Here is a 21,153-nt window from a genome sequence, read left to right as displayed (position 1 = left end):
CCTTAGAATAGAATCTCTGTTATCAAGTCATTCATTACAGACAGCTCTTTTGCAAGAAGATTGAAGATAACTGTGCTGTTCTTTAAATCTCAGTATCTTACCAGTTTAGTACATTTATACACTTACAGGAAATAGCTAAGGAACTAATGGCCCACAAAATTTCTTATCTTAGCTTGAAACTGTGTTTAAGTTAGAAGCCACTAGTTTTCCCTTTACCCTTCTATAACTTCAAATATCCAAAGTTGAATTATACTGTTTTACAATATAATATGTAGATTATTGTATTCATAAGTAGAAAACATTAACAACTCTTAACTTTAAAAGAAATTTAGCAGATGTGGCCAAATTATAAATCTTTGAAGCAGAGAGTTCTCCAAGACTCTGGTGAATTCTAACATAGATATTATAGTCATTTAGAATATATTTAAGATTTCACTGAATGGTAGTGTATTTTCTAACATGTGATGAACAAATAGCAACCCTGGGCTCCAGTATTATTTCAAACATTCACACTGTATAAGCTCATTTTAAAGGTATAATGTTTAAACGTTCTAGGTCTAGGACAAAAGTATGAAATATGTGTCCTGAGTGAAGAGCCATGGTCCCTGGGCTGCTTGAATCTGTACCAAAGTGTCTGCAGAATTTTGGATCTTTGGATTTGGATCATATATATCAAATATTGACTTTGATATTGAGTAAGCCACAAAACTTCTGTGAATTCCAGCCCCTCCTTTGTATAATTGGGACCGTAATGCCTCTTCCATTATTAGTTGAATGCTAAACACAATGTGTATAAAGCACAAAGCATGGAAAAGCACAAGGCATGGATCAGCCTATAGGGCATCTCTTCTTGAATATCTTCCAGGCACTTTAAACCCAACACATCCCAAAAGTGAACTTATGAATTTCCCTCCCTCCACCATCATGCCTGTCCCATTCCAATGACTCAAATCAAAAATCACAGGAGGCATCACTGACTCGCCTCTTCTCTTTGAGTTTCCATATCTAGTTGTACCTGCAAATGCTATCAAAACTGTCCTCTTAACAAATCTGGTCTCTGTCTCCTTTTATCCTAGCTGGAGTCTTCATCCTTTCTTCATGGAATCATAGCAAGAATGACTGGTCTTCCTACTTTCTGAGCTTTTTCCCTCAGATCCAAACTCCCCATTACTGGTAAAGTGCTATTTCTAGATTGAAAATCTGATACTCTTGCTCCCCCATCTAAATCCTTCCAGTGGTCCTCTCATGACTCCAGCATCACCAAGTCCAAGCTCCTAAAACAGAATAAGGCACTTAGTGTCCTCATGTCCATGATGATGGTTTTACTCTTCACTGCTAACACTTCTCACCCCACATGCACTGTAACATTAGCAGTACCGGGCCACTTGCAGTTCCTGGCAAGTCCTCCATGCCCAGAATTCCCCCAGCCACTTCTCTTCCTCCCCTAGATCGGTGCCACTTCATCTAGACAGTCCACAGCAGCAGCTTGTTAGAAATGCAAATGCACAGGCCCCTTCCCACACAGACAAATCAGCATCTCAGGTATGGGGCTCAGGAATTTGTATTTTAACATGTTCTCCATGTGATTCTGATACATGCTAAAGTTTGAGAAGCACTGGCCTAGGTGATTCCTACTTATCATCTGAAATCTAAATTAGGCATCATCTCCACAGAAAGCCCTCTCTAAGGCTCACAACATGGATGAGATGCACTAGATGCCCTCTTATGAAATCCCATAGCGTTCTACGCATAGTGCTCATCATTCAATAGCAATTGTGTGTTTGGATGCTTATTTCATTCCATGGATTGTGAGTTTTCTTCAGGGTGCAATAGATATCTTAGTTTGATTCCCCAGCACCTAGCCCGTAATATTTTTAATAACAGTAGATAACACTTATATAGTGCTTATGATATGACTTGCCTTTTCCTAACTCTACATACATGAATTCACTCAATCATTGTAATAACCCTAAAATATAGATAATATTATTATTAACCCCATTTTGCAGATGAGAAAACTGAAACAAAGAGAGATTAAATGAAATGTCCAAAATAAGTCAGTGAAGAAGTACGATTTGGAGCCATGCAAGGCTGACTCCAGAGTTCATGTCTCCAACCACTGTAGGGCACTGCCCCTACAGAACAGAAAATGAATGAATACATGAATTGTCTGGAACATAATTGCTCAGTGAATGAAACAACCACTCTGATTACCATCACCACCAGACTCCCACAAACCATGTTCCTTGCCTAATCCTCCATAATCAGCTCTACTCACTGCTGCCTATTCATTGGCTCAAATACTCTCCCTTCAGCTCTGCTACTAAGATGTAGCAGGGGTTGATGTAATGTCAAGTTTACCTGGGAAAAATATAACATCGGCTTCATCTCTTGGCCCCCTTTTCTTACTTTTTAAAGGATCAGGAACCTCATGTAGCATAGGGTTTGTCCCTTCCAATTACACCCCAGTCCAAATCTTCACTAATAGAGTTATTACCTTAGAATGTCAGTGACAGTATAAGAAAATGCTAAGACAACTTTCAATTACATTTAAAGCCATCAAAAGCAATCATCCCCGGAGTACTAACAGCATTCTTGCTCCATCCTAATGTACAAATTTAATGTAGTGGGATAACAGAAATATTGTGAAATGCTTACCAATGTATTTTCCCTTCCTGGTAATTGTTTTAGATTGAAATGTGACCTTATTTGCAGATTAGGTCTCTATAGAGCTAATGAAATTAAGATGAGGTCATTAGAGTGGGCCCTAATTCAATATGATGAGTGTTCTTATAAGAAGAGGAAATTTAAACACAGACACATAGACAGGGAAGATGATATAAAGATACAGGGAGAAGATGGCCATCTACAAACCATGGAAAGAGGTCTGGAACAGATTCTCCCTCCCCACCTTCAGAAGGAACCAACCCTGCAATACTTTGATTTTATACTCTGGCCTTCTGGATTGTGGTACTTATTTATATCAGCCCTAGAAAAAAAAACACAGTCATCCCTTAGTATCCGTGGCAGATCAGCTGCAAGACCTCCTTAAGGATACCAAAATCCACAGATGCTTAAGTCCTTTATATAAAATGGCATAGCATTTGCATATAAGATATGCACGTCCTCTTATATACATATACTTTAAATCATCTCTAGATTACCTCTAATACCTAATACTATGTAAATGATATGCACTAGCTGTTGTATTATATTGTTTAGGGAATAATGACCCAAAAAAAGTCAGTACAGATGCAATCATCCACTTTTTCCTTATATTTTCAATCTGTAGTTGGTTGAATCCACAAATGTAGAACCCACAGTTAGCAAGGGCCAACTGTGCAGCAACCCAGATTTTTTTCCTTACAGCGTTTTCATAATCCCTGCAGCCAAGGAAGAGGTGGATAAGGCCCTTCAGAGGATATAAAGAAGATGGGATAGAGGAGCAGCTCTTGCCAGCTGAAAAGTAGCACAGAGCCCATCAAGAGTCAAGGGAAAGAGCCGAGCTGGGGGAGAAAGAAAGGGAGAAAATGAGAAAATAGAGAAGAAGAAAAAATACAAAAAGAGAGAAGGCTCAGAAGTGTCTTAAATTTCTGCCATCCCTAACTATAGAGTTGAAGTTCTGAGAAGAGGTACAGTAGAAACACCCCTTAGAGGTATTGCTTCTCATTTATCCGGCAGTTTGCAAGCCCCTTAGAGACATTCTGAGTTGGTCAAGATGCCAGAGCATTATGGTTCCAACTGGCATGGGGGTAGAAGTACAATTGTCCGGGGGGACTGTCTAGGTGGATGGATGGAGACAGTATTCCTGATTCTCCCCAACCCAAGGATATAGAAGCCCCATGTGCTCCACTGGGGGATATGTGAGTGCTGAGGGAAGTTGCAGGCTAAGAGAAGCATGAGTAAGAACAGAGGCCACAGGATCAAGTCAGGGTCAGGATGACCAGAGGTGATGGTACCTCTGACTCTATCAGTGCAGATACTGATACCAGTACAATGCTCAGAGCAAAAGGCAGGACCAGCCACACATCAGTGGACACCTGCTAGCTTGCTCAGTGACCAGATAGGGTGAGATATTGCAGAGAATGCAGGCAAAATCCCAGAGGACAGTAAGTAAACAATGGTCTTTACTCCCATGTGAACACTTAAGCATCTGCTCGTACCCAGAGGGCATCTCACATGGAATAGAGACAGACAAGGCCCTCTATGATGGGAGAAAGAGAGAAGTTTGAACTTTGAACGGATTAAATGCTTACCACGATATAAATCTTATTTTATACCAGAAGATACTGAGCTACAGGTACTTGGTAAATGGAACTTTTTGCAGCCATCATTAGGAAGGGGCCTCCCAGGTAAGGTAAATTTGGCTATAAGATAGTCATTATTTTTATCTTGCTTATCTGAAGTGTACTGAGTAAATTTCTAACCCCATCCCATTAGATAATGAGCCTGAATGACAGGTAGTTTAAACTAAAAAACAAACAACAACAAAAAAAAACTAAAATAATTGACATTTTATTGTGCAAGTAGGTGCCACACTAGGCTCTGCAAGGGATTAAAAGATGCCTAGAGAAGCAGATCCAGAAGGCTTGCCAACTCACAATTGTCAGTTTAGTGGGCACCCAAAGCAAAAGTTTCCACTGCCAAAGGTGACATACTTCACACTCCAACTTGTCCTTCTGGTGTGCAGTGCTGAATCCTTCTTAAAGGCTTTCAAAAATAGGCTGGAAAAAGAAATATTATGGTGGGATGAGTAGGGTGGGATAAGTCATACATAGAATAATCTCCACTTTCAGAATCAATGAAGCTTGTGGTTTACAACATTGCGGTTTAACTCTCTATGCAGCCCGCATCTCCTAATCTATATTCAGGTAATGATTTTGAGTATTATGCAGCTTGAAAACTTGAAGTGAATTTTCTGCATGGTTAATAAGTGATCTGTACAAGTATTAACGAACAATGACCTTGCACTGGAACCAATGCTCCCTAAGGGTTTATCTTGCCATTACTTCTCTAATATCATAGTGTTTTGCCTCCTTACTTTCCTGGCTCTTTACTCTGAGCCAATGTTTCTACCTGGCAAAATCAGGCATGCTAAGTGGGGACATTGGATGTGTATACACATATCCTTCAGAAGTCATACCTGAAAGATGTGACCAAATCTCTGAACTGTTTTCTTTAACTTTCATTGGTGTCCAGTATGCACTCATATAGCCTGAAATACCTGTATAGGTATGGAGATTTCAAATAGATCAATCTGATTTTTCTTGAGCAGCCGATATGTGCTATGTACTGTCCTGAATGATAATATATTGAAAAGATGGAGACCATATAGTCTCCATCTTAAGAATTCTTTACAGAAAATTCAGAATAGTCTACATTTATAAGAGATTTACATGTAATAAAAACATTTAAAATGTGATACACCATAGTCACTCCTTATCCATGGGGGATACATTCCAAGACCTCTAGTGGATGTTTGAAGCCTCGAATAGTATTGATCCCTGTATAGGCTGTGGGGTTTTCTTCTATAAAAACCTACCTATGATAAAGTTTAACTTATAAACCAGGAAGAGATTAACAATAATAACTAACGATAAAATAGAGTAATTATAACATTTACTGTAATAAAAGCTATCAGGCACTGTGGCAGTAACTCCTGCAGTTTGAAGTGCAACAACAAAACTAGCATGAATTTCTGTTTCCTTCTTTGCAATTTCATGGACAGAAGATTCATTCTTACCATAGATCTTAGCAACCATGGCATAGAATTTTTTATTTAAAAAGTGGAGAACTTTCACTTTGCACTTAAAGCAAGCACTTTAAGGCTTCTCTTTGGCATATCTGAATTTCCAGCATCATTACTCTTGCACTTTGGGGCCATTATTAAGTAAAATAAGGACTACTTGAACATAAGCACTATATTCCAAGATGGCAACTCAGTGACTAACTGGCAGACGATGTAGACGGTGTGGATATTCTGGACAGAGAGATGATTCATGTTACAGGCAGGACAAAGTGGCATGGCATGAGGTTTCATCGTGACAGAATGGTGGCAACTTAAAACTTATGAATTGTTTATTTCTGGAATTTTCTATTTAATATTTTTGGACCATGGATGACCGCAGGCAACTGAAACCTCAGAAAGGAAAACTGAGGATAAGCGGGGGAGTATTCTGTGTGTGTGTGTGTGTGTGTGTGTGTGTGTGTGTGTGTACATCTCTAACAATTGCTCCCCACAGCAATTCTATTCATTAGGTAATAGTATTAATTCATTAGGTAATTTTATAGATGAGGCAAATTGCCTAAAGTCCTGTTGCAGCTGAATTGTGGCGAATCTACTATTCAAACCCAGGGCTCTCTAACCAATATCAAAAGGAACACTCTTATCTCACGTACATTCCTATTTTTGAAAATACTGCACAAGAAACTCCATAGTATAATATATAACATAGACTCTGTATCAGCTAATTATCAAAATTACCTGAGAAGCTTTTTGAAAAAGAAAATTACATATGTATATGTATATGTATATGTATATGTACATCTGGGTTTCACTTCTAGAGATTCTAACTAGGTAGATCTGCACTGACTTACAAATCTGGATTTTTATAAAGCTACCAAGCCAATTTTAACAACCAGTCAGGTTCAGCAGTTACTGCCATAAGAGCTCTAGAAGCGGGTCTACACAGACCAATGAGAGAAAGTTCTGAAAAATATTCACATTATTTATTGTACTTTTAACAATTAATTCAGAACAAAACTGGGGGGAAAAGTAGCCAGGAATCCTAAAACATCTTGATTAGTCAAATTTTTTAGAGAAAGGAAGTAATCTTTCTTTATGTGATAATCAGAGTGTCACTGGAAACTGGCTCATGGGATATGAAAATAGTTAACCTCTTGTCCCTTGAATAGTAAAAGCTACAGTCTTGCCAGATAGGTGTTTTTCCCCTAAATTGGTTTCCCCTGGGATTTTTCTGCTAAGTTTGTGTATCCACAGACTGGGATTAACTTTAAGACAGTCAATAAAGGCAAGACCCTGCCTTGAGTGATAGACACACAGGTATGTGGGTTGAGTTGTCTGTGCAAACCTTCAGGGAGAACAAGCATTGCCTTTTCAGGCTTTTGCTTCCCCTCTGGGGCCTCAGGTCATGCCCTATATATGGTGGGCACTGAAAAATATTTGTGGACTTAGGGTCTCATCCTTTCTTGCTTCTCTTCGAATTATTTCTCTTGAATTCATAACTTCTCCCATCAAAGAGTTAAACCTTATGAAAAAGAGTAATTGATTATGCAAGATTAACGTAATATGATTCTTCTTTAGTCTTAATATCTGAGTTCTCTTGTTGATTAATTATGTCCAGTCCCCACCCACAGTATTGCCCTTCAATCCCAGAAAAACTTGCTATCGGTTCAAGTCATTTCAGGAGTAGGAGGCAGTCTCCGGGTGCTTAATTATGTATGTAGAAAAGAAATCAAAAGTTCTTCAGTGTTGTCTATCATGTATATGAAAGTAAGAAAATGAAATGAGTTTGTTGTCATAGATACTGCCACCAAGAACAGATTTCTCTTAGTCTGTCCCTAGAAGACAAGATAAAAATGAAAAGGTATAAAGGTATTTTAAGTTTTTAGTTGAACTTAACTTGAGCACTATTGTTTCTCTACTCAAACATCTCATTAACAAAAGCACCATAAACCTCAAATGTCAACTTTGAAAACTGTTATACCGGCACCAGTCATTGTTGTTTTTGCTTTACCTCTACCTGTCAAACTCAGAAACTCTCTCCGCTTCACATTTTCTCTCCGCTTCATATTTTCTCTCCGCTTCATTTGTAATTTCTTGGCTAAGGTAGATGAGTAACTATGATGAACCAAACTCCCAAGTGTCAGAAGGAGACTAGAAAGAAAGCTATTGTGCACACACAAATCACTTTTATGCAGTGTGACTTGTCACAGTAAAAGGCCTCTCTTCCCTGCCCCCTCCACTTACATAGACTTTCAGTTCTGCCCCACCTCCTATCCCCAGTAAGATTGCAGAGGTCAGGGATAGAGAAAGCAGAGTTTATCATAGCAGAAAGTGAATGTGCTGAGACTAGATAGCTCGGAATGTAGGTAATGGGCTGTAGAAGCAGCTGTCTGCAGGTCACCAGGTCTATTCCAGCCCAATAGAGGAGTCTACACATCCACATCTAATGTGAAGTCTGGAGATGAAGTACTTTTCTGGATAAAATAGTTGCCTTTTTTGGAGGAAAAAAAATATTTTATATTAGAAAAACTCTCGTATTGAAGTGTAAATATCCTGTTTAAGTATAAATATATTACACTTACTATCCCATTTTTTTCATTTTACGAAACAAGAATTTATACGAGGGTATTGCCTTTGGGTGATTCTATGTTAATTGCTCTTGTTCAGACATGCTATGCATAGAGGTATCAATGGACTTGATCCCCTCTCCTAGCTTTATGTGATATGAGAGAAAATGGGCCACAGATGAAGCAGCTATAATTCCACTGGAAAAGAGAAGAGTTACAATTACCTCTTGCCCTGATAGTATTTTAAGATTCACACCAATGTTTATTCACTCAGCAAACATTGATTGAGTACCAAATATGGCCAAGAAATGGACTATGTCCTGGGGTTACAGTGGTGATGAAATGTGGAGGAAATGCCTTCTTATACTTCTGGAGCCCATGATCTAGCAGTGGAGAAAGACAATTCTATAACTAATAGCAATCAAGTGCAACGTATGTTGCTATGGGGAAGTTTAAGGAGCTACAGACACAAATAGCAAGAGGAGATAACCAAGGCCTGAAGGGAGGGATGGCTCCCGGAAGAAGTGACACCTAAGAAGGACATGAAGTTAGAGTTTTCTTGGCGTAGTGAAAAGCATCTGTGAAGGCCAGGAGGTAAAATAGAGCTTGATATATCTGAGGACCCAGAGAAACTGAGGTTAGACACGGAGGGTGAGAGAATGGACTAAACGAGAGGACCATGAGGTCAGCAGGGCTGGCAGCGCTGGTGGAGCCAGCACCACCCACAGGAACGCCTGTCCTGCTTCAGGGAAGTGCTTTCAAGATCTCTGGTTGAAACTCTCCCTACTTTCCATCCCAAGGATTCCACATCATTGCCACATTCCCTCACTTTCTTCTTACTCTCAGAGGAGGGCCTCGCCTCCTCCTTTAATGAGGTAATTCCCTCCTGTATGGCTCAAAATGGTTCTGTGTGTTCATTCAATTTCTCCTTGCTCCCACTTCAGAAGAGGAAGAGCCAGTCAATATGAGAAGCCAGCATAGAACATCTATGGGGCTTAAAGCTTTGTGCTGGGAATTGAGTGGATACAATTATGAGAGAGAATGCCAACAAATAAAGCTAAGAATAATAACCCCCACAGCCCTCTCTCCCCTGCGGTGTCAGTAGACTAGGTCAGGGGGCAGGAAGGAGAGTCTTGGGAGGAATAAGTGAATAAGGGGATCATGAAACTGAATTTGAAAAGGGCAAGGCTCTGGACACATATCTGTTTCTTCCTTTCCTATCTTTCTTCTTTCTTCTTCTGAAGCAGCATTTGACAGGGGAGTGAGGGGACAGAAAAATAACATGGAAGGAGGTGTGTGTTTTCTGCATGAAAAGCAACAAAACAAAAAAGAACAAGAGTCAGGCCTAAGACAAAGGGCATGAGGAGTGATCTTGCTCTGGCCTCTGAGAAAAAGGATAAAATGTGGATCCGGAGTCCCTCGTGTCCAGCACATCAAAGTAGAAGAGCAAATAGGAGTTCAGGGAATAACAAAAACAATTACCAAAGGGAAAAATAAAAGAGCCAGGCTGCTTGGTGCTTTCAGGAACTTGGAGATATTGACAGAGGAGAATTAAAGAAGTCACAGAATCACCTGAAGCCAGCAAGCAAGACATGCACATCAAATTGAAGAGACGCATTGCCTTCAAGAATGTCGTACTGATTGCGAATCTCCCATTACAACTTACTTATAAGCCAACTCATATTTACTTAAGTGAGTCAAGAGGTGTCATCAGGAGTCAGCATCTCTCCATAATTCAGTTCTGTTCTCCTCCATGGGGCTTCATCTTCAGAGTCCATGTGGTGGCAAGATGACCCCCAGCAGCTCCAAGACTGTAGCATCTTGGCTTCGAGTTCCACTGAAAGGAGCACTTCTCTTTCCTCACCAGATGATAAAACTTTTATAGCTCTTACTCTGTGACAGACACCAGTCTAAGAGCTTTCTCAGTGTTAATTCCTTTAATCTTCACAACAATCCTGTATTACACTGAGAGACAGAGGAGTGAGATAAGTTACCGAAGTCACTCATCTAGTTAGTGACAGAGGTAGCATTTGAGCCCAGCTGTCAGGATCCAGAGTCTGGACTATTCATCACCATGCTACAGCCTGATGTCAGTGGGGGGAAGTGGATCAGGTGTGTATTCCTGCACCCATCCCCTTGAACTTGATGCTTTGACTAGCCAGATCTGAATCACATGCCAAACAGATCTGGGAGCAGACTCACCGCCACCTGAACCCTGGGCTGACAGTAGTCAGGATGGTTATCCAGAGAAAATCCAGGATGCCACCAGCAAAGGGAAAGGAGTGAACAGATAAACAAGATGTCCACTACAGAGCAGAAGCAAAGTGCTGCCTACCCACACCTCTGATCCCATTCCCACCCATCTTCTCTCCCCCTCTTTTCTTCCCTTCTGCCAAATACACAGAAATGTTATGTACACTATGTACCAGACACACAGATGGAACATTAACTAGAACAAATCCCTTGCCCTCAGAGAGCTTATGTTCTAATGAAGGTAGTGACACACAAAATATAAATATGTAATATTCATCAGTGCTCTGAAGAAAAAGCAGAGCAAGGGGCTAAGAATAACAGCAGAAGGAAGAAAGAGTGCCGTTCTATATAGAATGGTCAGCAGAAGCGTCTTAGATGGGGAATATTTGAGAAAAGATCTGAATAAATTGAGAGGCAGTGATCTGTGCAGATTCTGAAGAGAGATCTAAGAATGAGACGAGCAAGCCAAATGGTCCTGATGTGAGAACGTGCTCAATGAGTTCCTGGAATGGCAGGGAGCCAGCGTGGCTGGAGTGGAGGGAATAAGAGAAAGTGGGAGAGAATGATGTCAGAAGAGCTTCTCAGTCTGCTCCTCCAGGGTCATCTTGCCCAGGCTGTAGCTCCTCTCTGTGAGCAGATAACTGGGAACCTAATCTCTTGCCAAAGGAGTAGCCCCTATTTCCAACCACCTCAACATAAAATCCCAGTAGCATCTTAGACTTAACATGTTGAAACTAAAATCTTCTTAGACTCAGACCTGGTTCTCCTCCCAGCATCTTCATATTTGCTGGCAACTACATAATTTCCTAGTTGCCCAGAAATGAAAACCTTGAACTTCTCGCTTTCACCCACCAAGACCCATTCAAATTGTTTTCATTTTTATCCTCTTCCTGAAATGCCTCTCACATCTGTTCCTGATTCCATTCTAGGATGACTTTCATCATTTCTGATCACAGACAACCACAACAATTTCTACCTACACTCACAATGTCCACCACACTCCTTCCCAAGCTGGACATTACACAGCTGGGAGACTAATCTTCAGAACACACAACCCTAATCACTACTGGGTAAACCTCAACACATTCTAATGCCTTCCTGATCAAACGTAAACTCTCAATGTGGACTTAGTTAGTACTCAAGGTCTTCAATAAGGAAGATCCCAGAATAACATTATAGCCTTGGCTCCTACTTCCAATCAGCCAAGCTGAAATCACTTGTCTTTCTGGGCTTCTCTACCTTGCTGACTTGGTTTAACATTTTCTTCTGTTATGATGTATAATTCCAACACCACTAGCGACAAAAATCTTTTAAACCCTTCAAGGTTCCGTTTAAATACCTCCTTTCATGTGAGCCTGTCTTTATTCCTCCAACTGGAAGTGATTTCTCCCTAATCATTTCTCAAAACCCTATTTATCCCATTTCATCTTGTTTGACAATATAGTCTTTTATTTCTCTAAACTGTATTCTTAATTTCCTTCTCCAAAGCTGTTTCTCCTCTCTCTTTTCCCTTCTCAATAAATAGCATGGACATTTATTTATATTTTTTCAGGTGAAAAATCTAAATAACACTCTTGATTCTTCTCTTTCCTCTCACGTACATACCATCAGCAAATACTGCTGGCTCTTGTTCTGACAGCCTCCTATTCACCCACTGGTGAGGGAGGAAACCCCCTCCCTAAATAGTATGAAGATGGCAAACACACAACACTGGGCAAATGAGAATGACAGCAGTTTATTAGTCCCATATATTCACAGCCCAGGGAGGAAGACACTAAATGCTGTGTAGGGCCACATTGGGGTTGCATTCAGGAACAGAGTAAACAAGAACAGGCTGTGGGAAGCACGCTTTGTAGTAACAAGAGTCTGGGGTGACCCCTGGTTCCAGTGGAAGGATATAATTGGCTTGTTTGTATAATTTTTCAGACCAACAGAGAAGTGAAATTAATTAGGTTAAGGACTGGATAGGATAGAGCTGGTCCAACTGATGTGAGAGCTAGCTGGGTGGGGGCATATCTGAGGAGAACAGGGGACTTGGGCTTGGGGTTGGGGCCCTGTGAAGCACAAAGTTGTCAAGACATCACTTCATATTGCATCTTAATTTTAACCTTATACCACATTCAGTACCTTGATAACTTGAGGTTAATTTAAACCTTTTTGATAACTAAGATTTTTAGAGAGTGGAAGCATTCCCCTTGGAAGGGTCATCAGCATTAACCAGGAAGGACAGGGCCACATGGTGGAGTAGACATCAAGAACACGAACTTAGACGTAGCTCCCTTTATGGCCACTGAAGATAATTGATAGGCCCTTGGGGCATAAGTGGAGGAAGTGCACATCCCTAGGGGTGTGAATTGAGATTAATCAACACCTACGGCAATAGCAATACCCAGAAGGGGGTCCATGTACCACTTGATAATTTAAGCAGGAGTTATTTGGGGAGCTCATTAGGCCTCTCAGTGAAACCAATTGCCTGGTTTATAGTAAAAGTGGAAGTTCCATTGAATGAATGTCTTCTTCAAGAGCCAAGCATTGTATATTCTGAGAAGTGAATGAGTGTCTTGTCAACATCGGTGATGTCTGGAACTACTTCACTGGAGCTAAGGAGTGTACTGGTGAAGCCTTGTGTTGTGGCCTTAGTATATGTAGAGACATCTCTTACCTTGATTTATATTTTGGGTATCTGTGAGGCAAGATATTTCCAAAGTTCTTTATCCTGAAAGGGGCAACCCTTAGGCAGTAGTCCAAGAGTATGTAAAAATGTGCAGATGGGGCCATTTATTGGGCAGAACACCCAGTTAGGTAAGATGACTGTGTAAAGTTTGGCCAATTGTGCTTATCCTTGGATACCATCCTTCATCAGGGCTGTCTTGGTTAATAGATGGAAACCAGCAATATTCTACTGGGCTCCATCACATAGGATGGTGGCAATTGCATCTGTGAAGCATACAAAATCTCATTGCAAATAACTCCATTAATTCCAAAGAGTTTCCTGGGTAGCCAAGGGGTCTGGAAAAGTGGTGTCTTTCTCCAGTGCCAAAACATGGCAAGAAATTGAGGACAGAGAAGGCCATCCTCTCCTGCAAGTAGAATATAAAGATGGCCCAGATTTGGCCCCATCCTGTAGCAAAGAGACCTTGGTAGCCATGCTGAGCTTTGAGGGTGATGTAAGGCATGATGGACAGCTGGATATGGAGGGTAACAGGTTCACAGTCTGTTAAAGCCTCTGTTTCCAGGAGAACCCAGTAAGTGGCCAGCTATTACCGCTCTAATGATATATAGCGCAGGTCTGAGGAAAGGCAGCTTCTTGAATTAGAAGTCCGTGGACAACTAACTATGGCCATCATAAGTAAGCCAGCGACTCCAGTGGCATAAGGAATGTTACTAAAGGCTCTAAAACAAAGGACTCTCTAAGGGCACTAAAGGGAATTCCTGATTATTTCAACTGGACAGATTCTAGAATCTTTTGTTAAGGGGGGCTCATTCAAGGTGGGCTGATTTCAAGTGACAGCCTAAATGTGTCAAGTAAAAATTTAAAATGTGGACTATGCTGCCTTCAGAATCCCAAAATTACTTAAAAAAAATGGACTTGTATTAACATTTGAAAAGGTCAATAGCTGGTTGTTTCTTGATACTGTCAGGAATGAAACATCTCTTGATTTACCGATAATTTTCAAAAATGTAGCCAAGGTGGCAGGGCTTTATACCATGTGGGGCAATTGCCTATTCCCTTTTTATAAGCTATTTTGTATTTTCATGTCCTTAATTAATGTGTCAAATGACCTCAGGAAGATGTCATCAATATAGTTTCATAGCAGTGCTTCTGGGAAAGGTAGATGCATTGAAGACATTCCTTGCAAAGACTGTGTGCAATGGCAAAGCTGCTGGTGTACTCCATGGGCAGCCTGGTAAAGGTGTGTTGGGTCCCTTCAGAGGGAAAGGCAAACTGCATCTCAGAGGCTGCTGAAATGGGCACTGAATAGACTGCATTAACTAAACCTATAATAGCAAAATATTTACTGATTGCTGATTAGATTTTTAAAAAGTAATTTCAATAATATTTGGTGTTGAGTATGGTGACCTCAGCAGATGCAACCACAGGATTAAGACTGTTGTGATCTGCAATCTTTTATTATTCTTTCTAGGTATAAGAAAGCACAAAATTGGGCTGTCAAATGGAGAAGAAATGGAGACAATCATCCTGTTACTAATTAGGTCTTATATAATGAGATTTGATCCTTTAAAATCCATATTTATATTGGGCCATATTAATGATATTAACTAGGGGGGTTATGTAGTTCCATTTTGTCAAGCCAATTTTTAGGTGCCAAAGACTTCATCTAATTTTAATTTTTATTATTTATTGACTGAATCAGATTATCCATGCTTACTGTGAGACATTTTAGAGCAATGGGTGCTATGACCATGGGAATTTATTTCCCAAAGCAATAGCTTTGATGGTTAAGGTGAGGCATACCTATTTGTTCTTTATTTTATATTCAGTAACTCTCCCAAGATTATAGCAGTACCTTGTTTAAAGTTAGTGGGACCCCCCCCAGATATAACAATAATTTGAGCCCCAGTATTGAAGTACATGAAGGTCCATGAATTGTTAATTTCAACAGATGTTAAAGTGAATTCAGAACCTATATCATAGACACACTAAAGCCAATTAGCATGTCTTTATCTTTTTGCTGTTTAAATTATTTCTAGTAAATTTTGAATTTCAAATAGGGCCAAATTGTGGACCTATGTTTTAATTTAATTACGTATATATAAATTACATAAATTTAAACATGTATATGCACATATGTTTAAATTTTCTCTCCTCCTGTATCCAGGTTTCTTTCTCTCCCTCTTTTTTTCTGTTTGTCACTGGATATACTTCAATGGGGAGGGTCCCCTCTGTTCTGCCTATATTTATAAAAAGTCTTCCTCCAGACAGCCTCAGTATTGTCAGGCCTAGGTGCCTCCCGGGTGGCAATCGTTATGGTTTAAGGGCCCTAGGTTTAAGTCAGGTTTGCATAAACACCCTTGCTGTGCCACAGGGGTACCATGAGTGTTTTGTTGTTTGGGGTATTGTTCTAACCCTGAGGATTAGCCTCTGTTGTGACAAAGCCACCAGCAGCCCACTGATGCAGCAAAACTGTGCTGGCCCACAGCCCAGAGGCTGGGGAATAGAAACCAGCCTCTGCTACAACACTGCCTTTTCCTGAAGGGTGGGCTCCCCTCACCTACTTATTTTCTTTCTGTACAAATTTCCTCAGTGTATTTTGGTTTCTGGCTGCATTAACCCACAAATTTCAGTTTCTGTCTCCATCCAGTCACTTATAGTGCAGACATTCTGGCCCTATCCAGAACCAGCTGGTTAGCAAAGAGCAGACAACTAAAGCTACAAGTTCTTGGTAGCGGTTGGGCCATCCTGCTTTTGCCATCCATTGTTCTGATTGCCTCCTATTCACTCCATTGGTGAGAGAGGGATTCCTTGCTTCAATTAGCACAACATGGACAAATACAAGCAACTCAACACTGGAGATGAAAGCAGCAGCAGTTGATTTGTCATATATTCTCACAGCCCAGGATAAAGGACCATGCAGACCATGCAGGGTCCCACAGGGTTGCATGCTGGAACAGAGTAAACAAGCAGGGGCTGCTGGGGAGAGACTCTGTAGTAACAAGAGGGTGCAGTGACCCCCGTTTCCCATAGGAGAATATGATTAACTGGTGTGAATAATTTCACAGGCTGGCAGGGAAGAGAAACCTGTTGGGTTGAGGACCTGCTAGAGTATAGCTGGTCCAACTGATGCAGGGACTGGTGGGTGGGGAGTGTAATAGCAGGGAAACTTGCAGTGAAGACTCTGGGGCCCTGTGAAGCTTAAAGATGTCAAGGCAGCAACTGCAACTTCATTTCAGGCCCCAAAGCTCTATCCCCTGGATCCATCCTGAATTTCATCCACTTCTCACCCCCTCCATGTCTACAATTGAGTGCCAGTTCTCACCTCCCTCACCTGTTCTACCCCAATGGCCTCCTGTGCAGTACCTACACTTCACTCTTCTCTCCACTGTCCAACACCACCATGGCCCATAGACTTTACCCACATCTATGATAAATGTCTGCATTTTCTACTCAAAATGCATAATTATACTCACATCACACTTTAAATAAAATAAAATCCCTTGGCATGGCCTATAGGATCCTATGAGATCTGGGCTCCACTTCCTTTCTTTCCCAACATCAGTTCCTGACTACTCTTCTCATTGAACACTCTGCTCCAGCTACACGGTCTTCTTTCCTTCCCTCCACTATGTCAAGCTACTTGTAATCTAAGGGCCTTCACACTCACTGTTTCTCAACATGAAGTCATCTCCCAAAAAATATTTGCAAAACTGCCCCTTTTCATGATTCAGGCATCAGCTTTAGCATCACCAGGCTGTTCTTACCATGCTTTATCTTCTTCATAAAATTCATCCCTACTGGATTTTATATTACACATTCTTTTTGTTTGTGTAGCTCCTACTGCGATATACGTTACAAGGCAGGAGATCTTTTCTGTCTATTTTCTACTATATTCTCAGCATCTAGAATGTGCCAAATATGTAATAAGCATCCAATGAATATTTGTTAGATGAAATAATAAATGAACAAAGGATATGTGTAAAAATGAACAAATGAAATTGTCTGTATCATACTTGGCACAAAGTAGAGAAATATTATCTATCCTCATTAGTAGGATTGTTAGCATTATAGGCTGACCTTTTCCTAATTATGAGCATGCACTGGGGGGTCATATTCTGATTAGGTTTACTTGTTGTATGACTTAGAAGCCTCTGAGGAATGGCACACTTCTTACTGTCAGGCATATCTCATCTTTATTCTTATTTCTCCCCAGCAGCTACACTAAGCAAACACTAGGTGCTTAATAATTAAGAAGCACACATACCATGTGTCAGTTCCCAGTCTAAGGACTTTATATTTACTAACTCACTTAATTCTCATAAAAAGCTTGTGAGATGGATACAGATGGACACTCTTGATATCTTTATTTTACAGATGAAGAAATTGAGGAACAGAGAGGATAAGATATTTTCCCAAGGTCAATTCAGTTAATAGATTTGTCAGCCAGGGTTCCACCAGAGAAACAAAACAAACTGAGAGACAGACAGAGGTAGAGAGAGACAGAAAGAAACAGAGAGTTCAAAAAATTGTCTCACATGATTGTATAGTCAGCCTGGGCAAGTCTGAAGTCTGTGGGGCAGACGAGCAGCAGGCTAGAAACTCCCAGGCAGGAGCTGAGGCTGCATTCCACAGGAGGGATTTCTTTTTCCTTGGCGAAACCTGTTTTGCTCCTAAGGCCTTTCAACTGATCAGATAAGGCCCACTCAGATTATCGAAATAATCTCCTTTACTTAAAGTCAATTGACTGTAGATGTTAAGCACATCTACAAAAATGCTTTCACAACACCTAGATTCATGGTTAATTGAATAACTTGGCCTAAATAACTTGACACATAAAACTAACCATCACAATAGATTTGAATCCAACCTTCTGACTTCAGGCCTAAATTCTTAAGCATTGTGATACCCTGTGTTTCAACCAGTATTTTTTGAATGAATAAAAATGAAAGAATGACTCCATCATGACAAAATGGATGACTGTTGTACTTCCTGAAATAACTGTATTCTCCCTCTCACCTGTCCTCAGCCTTGTTGAATACTTCAATTTGTAACTTGTTTCCAGGATTCTTTGAGCAGGTCCATTTAAAATATACTTGAAAAGAGATTTGATGTGTGAAGCTTACTCGTTTTCTAGCCGGAGGTCTCTCTATATGTTAGGGATTTGTAGTGGAAAACTCACAAATGGAATTTCAACACATCTGAATTCAAATATCCTGGTTGCCTGACAATAGGATTGGCAGCCTAACAACTTCCAAGCTGACACCATCTTGCTTTCCTGGAGAGAGTGTCTAAAAGCAATTTACACATTACAGAGGGCTGAGAGTGTCTTTTCTTTATCTGCCATAGAGAGCACAGTAACCAATATCAGTATAGACAGTCAGAAAGTTACCTCTATATCCTCCTTAGACTGACTCAAAAGTTGAATTTTGAACATCAATCTCCTTCTTATCACTCCTCTACTTGCTTAGAGGCTGCCATCTTGCTTCCTAAACCACCAATTCATGCCTTTTCCTACGTATTGTCAGGAATTCATGACACCTAGGAAGTACTAATTAAGCCTTGGAGGATGCGAGAATTCTCTTTTGCTCAACTATTTTCCAGTCCTACTTCATTTCCTTTTGAACCAATCAACTGTTTGCAGCTTCTGCAGACTGAGCTTTTGAATAAGAGGTCTGAAATGAAAGCATATCTGAGAATGAACACCTGGAAATGAGTACGCTGAGTGTAGTCCCTGTTTGAGGCTGTTGTTAATTCTTTTTAATTCTCTCAGATACTATAGAATGCTACTTAAATTTGTTACTCAATTTCCTTTAATAAAAACGGGATAATTGAATTCAGTAAATACTGGCTCAGTGTTTACTTCACAAAAAGTACTCTGAGGGAAAAAAGTTTGAGTAGAACACAGGCCCTTGAAAAGCTTTAACTATAAGAGGGGAGGAAAATACACAAATCTAGAGTAGGTACATAAGAGAAGTTAAAGCTATGAACATTCATGAAGGCAGGAGCATTTCAGACTCTTTCTCTCGGGGGATCGATATCTATAGGCTGGCCTTAAGCTGAGCACTGGCAATCCAGTGAGTGCTTAACAAAAAAAATAATATCCCTCTTTATGTTTGAGAAGCCAGATAATAAACAAATGATAAGTACATGAGAATTTCAGCAAAAACTAGACAGACCAATGGATATGGAGTTTCTCAAGGAAGGAATTATTTTCTACATGATAATTCAGGACATCCTCTTTGCAAAGGTAACATCTGAGCTCAGTCCTGAATTTTAAGAAGCAGACATTTGGGGCTAACTAGATTCTATACAGATTGAGCCATACATGTAAACTCTCTGAGGGATATATATACTTCAGTTGTCCAAGGAACAGAAAGAAGGCCCACAAAGCAGGAATATATAATATAATAATCCAGGAAAGAAGAGTAGGCAGTGAAGCTGAGGAGACACCAGAGACCAGATCACCTAGAACCATTGCAAGCCACTGTGGGGTTTTAAGCAAGGACTGAAATGATCTGATTTATACTTTTACAAAATCACATTGGTTTCTGAATGGAGAATTATTCATGTGGGTCATAAATGGAACTAGAGAGACCACTTGGAGGGCTGTCTGCTTTGGCCATCCAGGCCAGGTGCTGGCTTGGATGAGAATAGGCACTGCAGAGATGGTAAGTTCTTGGAATCTGGGTAAAATTTTTTGGTAACATAATTGATACTTGTTGACAAATGGTGGAAGAAGGGAAAAGAAGAAATCAAACAGACCCCTATGTTTTTTCCCAGGCAACGTGGTGCTTGATGATGCCATTCACTGAATTGGGAAGTGCCCTGAGATAAACGGATTCAGCAACATACAGAAGCACATTTTATACAAGATGAGAAACATAGACAAAGTCCTGGAATCAAGAAAGGAAGCAAAGCTTTCAGGAAAGTCAGTGAACATTTGGCTGAAAAGCAATATACATGTCAGGAAGCTAGGGGGCACTAGACTGAAGAGGCCAAGGTTGTATATTGAGGCTGTATAATATTGAAGGCCATGGATGCTGTGGTTAGGATGAAGGGGGTAAGTATTAGACAAGGAAGCCACAAATAATTCAAAAAATAAGAAAAACTGGAAGATCCTTATGCACAGACTTACTGCTGCCTTAGTAAACCCAGAAACCAAAGGGACCCAAGTTGGCCACTCAAAAGCCACACAGGCCAAGTACAGAAAGTGTCTATAGGCCATCAAAAACTACCCAAGCTTTGTCAGGACCCTTGGAGGTGATTTTTATGGACCCGCTTCCTCTGAATGGTGCTCTTCATAGCAGGCAGATGGGCACCTACTTATTGAACAGTGGCAGAGTAGACTCCCTTCCTGACAATCCCATTGTGTGGGATCCAGAATCTTAGTTGCCATCATTAACAACAAAAAGGCTATCAAGAATAAGCTATCTGAAACTCTCAATACCTTTATAAAGTACATATAAAATATCAATTTAAAGAGAACTTGGGGGTTATCTAATTCTCTTTCCAAAATGCACTGTTGAAACATTTTCCCCACCTAAACAAGGGCCACGATTTTCAAAGAAAGAAGGAGAAACCACACCCTCTCCTCACCGCCAGGCTGCATCAAGATGGCCTGGAGACCATTCAGGAAGAGCACGGTGGCTCACGCCTGTAATCCCAGCACTTTGGGAGGCCGAGGAGGGCGGATCACGAGGTCAGGACATCGAGACCATCCTGGCTAACATGGTGAAACACTGTCTCTACTAAAAATACAAAAAATTAGCCGGCCGTGGTGGTGGGCGCCTGTAGTCCCAGCTACTCAGGAGACTGAGGCAGGAGAATGGCGTGAACGTGGGAGGCGGAGCTTGCTGTGAGCCGAGATCGCACCACTGAACTCCAGCCTGGGTGACAGAGCAAGACTCCGT

At 40.7% G+C, this 21,153-nt stretch overlaps 1 pseudogene; it reads right to left on the bottom strand.

The window, feature by feature from the left end:
* Nucleotides 1-4,606: 4,606 nt before the first annotated feature.
* Nucleotides 4,607-21,153, bottom strand: part of LOC129011321 (protocadherin-8-like) — a 177,574-nt pseudogene continuing 161,027 nt past the window's right edge.

Source organism: Pongo pygmaeus, chromosome 14, assembly GCF_028885625.2.
Source record: "Pongo pygmaeus isolate AG05252 chromosome 14, NHGRI_mPonPyg2-v2.0_pri, whole genome shotgun sequence".
NCBI classification, from domain to species: domain Eukaryota; kingdom Metazoa; phylum Chordata; class Mammalia; order Primates; family Hominidae; genus Pongo; species Pongo pygmaeus.
This window is presented reverse-complemented; position numbering and strand designations above follow the sequence as displayed.